This window comes from Cibotium barometz, chromosome 28, assembly GCF_041138505.1.
Source record: "Cibotium barometz isolate CiBa-2024 chromosome 28, ASM4113850v1, whole genome shotgun sequence".
Lineage (NCBI taxonomy): Eukaryota > Viridiplantae > Streptophyta > Polypodiopsida > Cyatheales > Cibotiaceae > Cibotium > Cibotium barometz.
The window spans coordinates 13,281,173-13,291,192 of record NC_141073.1 but is presented as its reverse complement, the minus strand read 5'-3'; the positions used below and the strand labels follow the sequence as shown (position 1 = coordinate 13,291,192).

At 41.4% G+C, this 10,020-nt stretch overlaps 1 pseudogene; it reads left to right on the top strand.

Annotated features, from left to right (window-relative positions):
- Positions 1-410: 410 nt before the first annotated feature.
- LOC147622513 (uncharacterized) lies at positions 411-3,449 on the top strand (annotated as a pseudogene).
- Positions 3,450-10,020: the final 6,571 nt, after the last annotated feature.

Below are 10,020 nucleotides of genomic sequence, written 5' to 3'. Positions count from 1 at the left end.
CAATAGAGGCAGACATGGACGACAAGATAGATGCGTTGCATGGGATTGACGAGCAGATGGAACAAGAAGGTCCACAAAGGGATGGCGGTGTACCTAGACACACATAGCCTGAATCAAGATCAGAATACGAATTAAGAAGGCTTGCGCGGACAAAACTTTATCCCGAAGCTAGAATTTATGTTCTACACACATGCCTCTTAATTCTAAATCTTCAAACAATGTTTGGGTGGTCTGATACGAGTGTTTCAAAGTTGTTTCAGTAAGATTTGTATTGTTTGCTTTTTTTTTAAAATATAATAAGCATTCGTGGGGTATTTCCACTAATTTAATATTTTTTGTTAAATAGATTGATGAAGCAGCATCTCTTACCAGAGGACAATGAAATGCCAACAGATCATGCTCGTGCCAAATCTATCTTGCAATCCATTGGTTTGGATTACCTCTCTTACCATGCATGTCCAAAAGATTGTGTTTTGTTTTGAAACGAGTATGAGGGGCTTGCTACTTGTCCTCTGTGTTCCTATTCTAGATTTAGGTCTGATGTGCAAGGAAGTAGAGTTCCAGCAAAAGTTCTGAGACACTTTCCTATAATTCCAAGAATTCAAATGATGTTTAAGTGTAAATCAATCGCATCAATGATGTCTTGGCATCGAACCACTAGATCTACAGACAACCTAATGCGTGTCCCTGCTGATTCCCCTGCTTGGAAACATATTGAAGAGAAGTGGACAGACTTTGCAGATGAACCCCGTAATATTCGTTTGGGTCTAGCAATGGATGGGGTCAATCCATTTGGTCTAAAAAGCTCCACATGGAGTACATGGCCAGTTTGTTTAGTAAACTACAACCTTCCACCATGGCTAGCAATAAAGAAGGGACATTTACTTCTAGCATTAATAGTCCGTGGCAAATACAAGGTGGCGAATATGGATGTGTACCTTGCTCCATTGATTGAAGAGCTACAACAATTATGGGCAGGATTCCAAGTTCATGACATGTCCAAGCGGTTTGGACAGAGACAAACTACTATACATGGAATATTGATGTGGACTATGCATGACTGGCCAGGCTATGGTGAATGCAATGGTAATATTAAGATTAAGAATTCTAACTAGTTAATGATTTTTTTTGAATACGCTACTAACAAGTTATTGATATTTGTAGGGCTTCAAATTTCTGGATATAATGCATGTCCATTGTGTGGTCCTGCCCTCCAATCTCGTCACTCATCCTCATTGAGAAAGGTCGTGTATGAGGGACATAAAAAGTATTTGCCTGAGGGTCACTCTATGCGAGATGGTTTCCTTGGCAGACCCCCAAAAACAAGAAAGGCAAGTGATTGGAGGAGAGATTGGGAAGATTCAATTAGAGGGGAGTATTGCTTACATGGCATGAAGAGGTTTTCCATATTTTACCAACTTCCTTATTGGGACAATCTTCTGATCAATTCTTTAGTTGATCCAATGCATATATTTAAAAATGTGGCAGTGGTGTTATGGAAGACCATTACTGGGGCAAAAGAAAGTAAAGGTCAAAGGGAGGATTTGCAAGTCCTTGGTCGTGTGTCTAATTTGTGGCCAAAGACTAATCGAAATGGAAAGTTGATATTACCTAAGGCACCTTGGGTTCTCAACAAGATCGAGCGTGAAGAAGTGTATTTCAGAATTGCGTACCCCGGCAACAGGATGTATGCATTGTTTGAAGGGAGCTTTTTCAAAAGACGATGATCTCACAGGTTTGAAATCCCACGATTGGCACAAATTCCTGCAATTTATTTTACCGGTTGCTATTAAGGATTGTCTTACTCCTCAAATACGCGATGTCATATACAAGATTGGGATTTTGGTCCGATGGATATCCCAAAAAGAGATTTCACAAACAACTATTGAGCGTGCTCATGTGAATGCAATTGAAGTTGTACATTTACTTCAGAAGTACTTTCCAACAAGTGTTCTAACAATTCAAGTGCATCTATTAGTACATGTTGTTGATGAAGTCGCCGTAGCAGGGGTGGTACATAGTCGATGGATGTTCTTCTTAGAGCGGTTCATGAAGACATTAAAGGGATTTGTTCGTCAATGAGCTCGTCCAGAAGGAAGTATGGCTATGGGTTGGCTTGTTAAGGAGTCCCTAGTGTATATTACAGAGTTCCTTACAACAACAGACCCTGACATGCCTTCTTTGTGGTCTCAAAAAGAGGATGAAAGAGTTACAAGCGTTGTTGGACAAGGACAAGGTGTTGATAGGGTGATGGACCAAACTTTACGACAAAAAATAAAAAAGTTTTGCATCATCAACTTTGATGTAATGGAGAAGTGGATAGAACGATATTCTATGGCCAAAGAGGAGAGAACGCGGGCTCGCTAGGCTTTTCGAAGGAGCCGAACAACACAAAGGCAACCATACCCACCAGCGCTTGGACTATTGCCAGACTTTCCAATGAATCAATGGCTCCAAGAGACATTACGAGCGGCAAAGGCAAATGGTGAGGTCGTATCTGAGGAGGAAGTGGAGCTTGCATTTGGTTGTGATTTCCATGTAAGTATCAATCTAGCTATGTATATAAATCTATCTTGTATTCACATATTAGGGTTCAATCTATCTAAATATTTTTTTCATTCTAGTACCGCAAGTTTGGAGCAATATGGTCGCATTGTCATCATTTTCGAGTGGAGCGAATTGATAAAAAGAGAACAACCTTTGATTGTGGAGTGAAAGCAAACTTCAATCAAGCTAGTAGATCTACATCTTCTACAATGGATGATGAAGCCCCTATCGAAGATTTGCAACTTGAATACTTTGGAACCATCCAAGAGATAATTAAGGTTGGATTTAGGAAGTTTTATATGTTTATCCTAGATGTAAAGTGGTTCAAGGTTGTCATAACTGGAACACAACCAAGCATACGAAGAGATAAATCTGGACTAGTTCAAGTGGACTCCACTAGGATATGGACAGACCAAACAGACACTTTCGTACTACCGGAGCATTGTGAGCAAGTGGTATTCAAAGAGGATCCAATGGAACGAAGGTGGTGGTATATAATCGAAGTAGCTCCACGTAGTAAACAAATCTTTGAGGATGTGGAAATCCCGCAAGAAGAAGAGCAAGGACAAATTGTCGAAAATATAGAAGAAGAGCAAAATTTTGAAGACCAAATTGTCGAAGGTGTAGAAGAAGAGCAAGATCAGGATGTCAAAGGTGATATAAAAGTTGATCTAACAAATTCAACCGATCAAGCACTAGAAAACATTGAAGAACTTGCAGGTGAAGAAGTAGAGACCAAAGATGAGGCAGAGATAGAAGATGAGCCAGAGATGGAAGAACAATCACAACCACACATGCAATTACAACTAGAAGCTGATTCAGATGATGAGATCTTTCTAGAACTTGATATTTTTGGGACAAGAGATCTTGTTGAGGATGAGAGAATTGATGATGAGCTATGATCCTTTAGGATGGCATGCGCAATTGCAATCTACACAAAGTAAAGAAAACTAAAGCAAATGGTTATGATACCATCTGCTTTCTGTGCTTGATTTTGATTGGTCACTGTTAATTTTGATCTTGTTGAGGAATATGATAGAAAATATATGCATGTCGCATTGTGAGAAGTGCTTTATATATTTTGCACATGGTGTCTTAGCTTGTTGAGGATTGTCTATATATATGGTGTCTTTGAAATCAAGTGATCTTCCTGTCTATAGCTTATAGCTAGTAATATAATGTAATGAAGTACACACCCAGTGTAAGTAAGCATGAAATAGTCTCAATATGGCTCAATTCTAGGCAAACGGAGCTCTCCCCACAACTCAACCAAGGCTTCCCTTATATAGACACACAATAATACTAAAAATAGCATCACTCTCACTTAATTAACCTTAGTATATATGTAATTAAATTATATTATATACTTTCGGTCCGCGTCTCCTAATTAATAATCATTGGTGTCCTCAATAATGAATCCTAGAAAGCGACTCCTCAAACTATGCGTCCACGTGACTCATTGTGACCTCTCTATAGCCATCATCCTCTCTTGTCCAAGTATTATATTAATTATATCCAGTTATATCCATATGCATCTAACCATCAATACCACTATAAATATGCATATGCATCAGCTAACCTCGCTCCAAGACACCCTACACTAGTCCAAGACACCCTACACTCATTATTTTTAGCAAAAACAAGGAATAAAAAAATTTGCAAAAATGCTCAGTTACCGACGCACATACCGACGCACATACCGAAGCCATGGCAAACGTCGGAAAATAAACGTCGATAGGGCAAGATTCTCTAGTAGTGTCAGTTGGAGAAGTTGCTGATTTAGAACAAATTCCATCAGAGACAAGATTCAACAAATAAAAGCAAGGAAAGGAGATCAAGAGAGAAGGGACTTTTGGGACAGGTAATAGCATTCAAGTTCAGTCCTTCTTGCTTGACTCAAAGTTTTACACGCACAAAGATCTATACACCTGAGTCCAGGAAGGTACTATAGATTAGTAAACCCTAGCACATCGGACGGAAGAAGTAGGGCGTCAACTCAAGAAAGCACAGCTAGATCACAGCCCCATGTGAGTGAACCACTAGGAGATGTAGCTTAGGAAACCGATTCCGACGCGAGCATGGCCACTTCATCATCACATCTAGCAAGATCTCAAGGTATGGGGTTGAACTATAACGCTAAGTTAATGTATGAAAGAGAAAACATTTACGATGCCCACATTTACAAAGATTTTGCCAATCGTTATGTGGTCACGCAGATGCTTATTCCAAGCGACCCACCATTGCCACGTCCGACATAAAGTGCCCCAAGGGTATCCTTTACACCTATTCATATGTGACCATTGGGATCAATAAACACACATGCTTCAAGTGCTCCACCAGCCAATAGAGGGCCAATAATACCACCTATCATCTCACCATTTCACGCACCATTGGGATCTTTAGGGTTTAGGCCAGGTAGATTGTCAAGGGAACCATCTCGTAGTAAGGTGAGACCATCGCATTCCAAAAATGGGTTAAAAAGTTCAATGGGTGAGGGGATTGTTATAACCATTTAGCTTCATTTAAGAAGGTTGCTAGAGCTAAAGAAGTTGAGGACCTTCATACCTTAGTGGAAGGGTTTGGGTTAACTTTGGAGGAAAAGGCCTTATTGTGGTTCCAAACTCTAGATCCGCGTGCCTTTAGAGACTTTCACGCTCTAGAAAAGGATTTTGTTGGAGCTTTCATGAAAATAGGAATCAAACATAGTGTGAGCACCTTGATCTATGATTTCAAACAAGGAGAAAAGGAATCTGTAAGGGATTGTGACAACCGATTACGCCAGTACATCTCTAGATGCCCAGAAGGAGAAATGCTAGGGCCTGAGAAGTTGGTCTCTATCTTCTTGGAAGGCCTTACAAACAAATCCTTACATGCTAGTCTTTATGGCAAGAAAAACAATATCTTAAACGAATGCATTTACGAAGCCATACATGTGGGTGATAATTGTGACATTTATGGCAAGGACAAGCCTCTTACGGGCTCAGATGCTTCGAGCACAAAAGCTCCCTAAAGAGTGATAAGACCAAGCCAGCTGATGCCTAGGCTATTGCAGAGATGGTCATGCAGAAAATGAATCAAGTTTTTCAACCACCTCAAAGGCAACATAGATGTGAACTCTATGGAGGACACCATCCTACATTGCAATGCATGCCTAAGAAAAATCTACAGAACGTAAAACCTTCATGGACAGACAAGTGGTGTGATTTTGAGCAAAAATGGACAAATCATGAGACCCAAGGCTGCTACCATTGCATTAGGCACCTGAGAGAACAAGGGATAGCTCAACAACCAACTAGTAGGAAATCCACGATTTGCAGCCCCAGGAGCGGAAAGAGCACAACCAGTGCTAGGGAGTAAGCCACCTTTTCCACGAGTAGCTCTAGTGAGATTTTTGCAACGTAAGGACATAGTACATGACGGATCTTTGGTCCCTGTCAGTGACTATTACGATGGAGGATGGGAAGCCTCACCAGGGGTCGAGATGTCATCAACAGATCCTCTTGAAACAATAGTTGAAGTACTTGAGGGAAGCTATCAAATAGATCACAACACTTTGTGGTTCATAGCTAGAGGAGGAGCAAGACAGGGAGGACTTGGACCAGCACCAAGACCTTACAGAGGACCACCTGTAGGAACCCCATAGGGCCCATGTTTTAAATGCGGCAGAAATCATTGGACAAGGAATTGCCCTAATTATCTAAAAGATGATAAGCCTCCAGCTACTACTCTCCCCCCTTTAATCAGGCATTGTTTTGATTGTGGGATTAAGCACTTAGTACAAAATTAGCCAAAAGCAAAAGAAAAAGTGGCTATCAATTACATTGAAGTCATGCCAGCCACAAGCTCACCAACATGTACCCCTTTTGCTCAAGGGAATATCCCACAAGAATACATTTCTCTGCCTTAGGATCCAATTTCCTATGCAACTAATCTGGTACATGCACATACGCTATACAGCCAAACACTTTCAAGTGTGCCAAATTAGGCTTTGTACTTGTATACTTTTCCTCAGGTGTTACATCATGCACCGCAGTTGTAGGTGTCCTGTTCATAATGTACAGAGCTGTATTTGAAGCTTAAGCCCAGAAATGATGAGGAATGCTCTTCTCATTCATCAATGCACGTGCAACCTCTGCAATGTGCCTGTTTTTCCTTTCTCCAACTCCATTCTGCTATGGAGTATATCTGCATGTAAACTGCCTGCGTATACCATGCTTTTGCAGAAAATCTGAAAAATCATTGGAGAAGTACTCTCCCCCTCCATATGACCACAATGTCTTGATTTGCATATCTGTTTCCTTCTCAATCATGACTTTGAAGTCTTGAAAGTGACCAAACACCTCACTTTTGTTATGCATGAAGTAGACCCATACTTTCCTTGTATGGTCATCAATGAAAGAGACATAGTACTTGCAACCATGTATACTTGTTGGACCCCAAACATCTGTGTGTACCTCCTCAAGTGGTCTTTTACGTACATTGCGCTCATGTGGAAATGAGCCCTTTGAATGTTTTCCAAATTGGCATGCTGCACACACTTTATGCATACCATCCACCTTGAATTTGGGCAAAACTATTACAATATGTTTTGATTGCATGCTGCGCAATCTCTGCTCATTGACATGGCCAATGCGTTTGTGCCAAATGTCAACATATGCCACAACACCTGTGCCCTGTGCAAATAATGCATCTTTTACCTCAGGCATGTCTACATTCAGTGTAAACATTCTACCCACACATTTGCCCTCTGTAATTAGCTTACAACCATTCTTAAAATCTTCCACATAACAGCCATTCGGATTGAAGCGAACCTGCAAACCCTGCTCAACCATTTGCCCAGCAGAAACAAGATTCTTTGTAATGTTTGGGACATGAAGTACATCTGCTAAGTACTTTGATTTCCCATTCTTTGTATTTAGGGGTACATCCCCTACATGAGCAATGGGGTGAGCTATGTCATCTCCTCTCTGCACATAGCCTGACACATCTGGTTTGCGCATATCTCTAAACCACTCTCCACGAGACGTCATGTGATTAGAGGCACCTGAATCCACATACCAAACATCAACTTGGGTGGAATTCTCTGCAGTCATTGTATTCATTACATGTTGCATAACAAACATGCGCTCGCTTCTACTGTCATTTGCATCTCTGCTAGTAGATGCATAATTGCCTTGCTCTCTCTTTCCACTTGCTTTTCCCTTTAGACAGTCATGTGACATGTGACCTTTTTCACCACAAGTCCAACATTCTCTACTATCTGCAGCATTTTGCTGCCTATTTGATCCTGCACAGAGATGCCTGAGAGAAATGCTACAGCAGATCAAAGGAAGGCTTTGAAGGAATAGCAACAAGGCCAGAGTAAAGTCATGTATTGGCTTTCTATGAGCATCACAGATGGCATGATGGGCTATCTACAGGATGCAGAAACCCCCGCAGTTGCATGGAAAAACCTGGCTAGGGTGTTCGAGGTGAATACTAAGGCCAGGAAGCTTCAACTCAAGTCAAAGTTGAATCAGGTTAAGAGGAACAACCTCTCCATCAATGACTATGCTTTAAAGATCAAGAGTATCATTGAGGCTCTTGGATCTATTAAAGTCACAGTGGAAGACGATGACGTTGTCCGTGCATGCTTGGATGGTCTAGGAGATATGTATATTTCAGGTCTTCCATGAATACAAGAGACGACATCCCCGAGTTCACAGATTTTATTTCCATGCTTATTCTTGAGGAGAAGAACCTTGGTCTTGACACACCTTCTTCTCAAGGCAAAAATAAGTGTGAACACACCTTCTATTCTAACTCCAACAGAGGTAGAGGTCGTGGTTGAGGCCAAAGTGGTGGTAGGGGCCAATCTCGAGAAGATCAATCAAATTAGGGCAATACAGGTGGCAGGGGAAACCAGTCTCGAGGCAGGGGGAGTCAAAGAGGTCGAGGTGCAGGATCAAATAGGCAGCAAAATGCTGCAGATAACAGAGAGTGTTGGACTTGTGGTGAAAAAGGTCACATGTCACGTGACTGTCCAAAGGGAAAAGCGAGTGGAAAGAGAGAACAAGGCAACTATGCGTCTACTAGCACAGATGCAGATGACAGCAGAAGCGAGCGCATGTTTGTTATGCAACATGTAATGAATACAATGATTGCAGAGAATTCCACTCAAGATGATGTTTGGTATGTGGATTCAGGTGCCTCTAACCACATGACGTCTCGTGGAGAGTGGTTTAGAGATATGCGCAAACCAGATGTGTCAGGCTATGTGCAGACAGGAGATGACACAGCTCACCCCATTGCTCATGTAGGGGATGTACCCCTAAATACAAAGAATGGGAAATCAAAGTACTTAGCAGATGTACTTCATGTCCCAAACATTACAAAGAATCTTGTTTCTATTGGGCAAATGGTTGAGCAGGGTTTGCAGGTTCGCTTCAATCCGAATGGCTGTTATGTGGAAGATTTCCAGAATGGCTGTAAGCTGATCACAGAGGGCAAATGTGTGGGCAGAATGTTTACGCTGAATGTAGATATTTTTCCTGAGGTAAAAGCTGCGTTATTTGCACAGGGCAAAGGTGTCGTGGTTGATGTTGACATTTGGCACAAACGCATTGGCCATGTCAATGAGCAGAGATTGCGCAACATGCAATCAAAACAGATTGTAACAGGTTTGCCCAAATTCAAGGTGGATGGTATGCATAAAGTGTGTGCAGCATGCCAGTTTGGAAAACAGTCAAAGGGCTCATTTCCACATGAGCGCAATGTATGTAAAAGGCCACTTGAGGTGGTGTACACAGATGTTTGGGGTCCAACAGATACTGCAAGTATACATGGTTGCAGGTACTATGTCTCTTTCATTGATGACCATACAAGGAAAGTATGGGTCTACTTCATGCGTAACAACAGTGAAGTGTTTGGTCACTTTCAAGACTTCAAAGTCATGATTGAGAAGGAGACAGATATGCAAATCAAGACATTGAGGTCAGATGGAGGGGGAGAGTATTTCTCCAATGATTTTTCAGATTTTCTACGAAAGCATGGTATACGCAGGCAGTTTACATGCAGATATACTCCACAGCAGAATGGAGTTGCAGAATGGAAAAATAGGCACATTGCAGAGGTTGCACGTGTATTGATGAATGAGAAGAACATGCCTCATCATTTCTGGGCTGAAGCTGTAAATACACTTGTGTACATTATGAACAGGACACCTACAGCTGCGGTGCATGATGTAACACCTGAGGAAAAGTATACAAGTACAATATATACAAGTACAATTTACAAAGCCAGATTTGGCACACTTGAAAGTGTTTGGCTGTATAGCTTATGTGCATGTACCAGATGAGTTGCGTAGGAAATTGGATCCTAAGGTAGAGAAATGTATTCTTGTGGGATATTCCCTTGAGCAAAAGGGGTACAGGTGCTACAATCCCACTACACGAGAATTACGAGTGAGCAGAGATGTAGTCTTTGATGAGATGA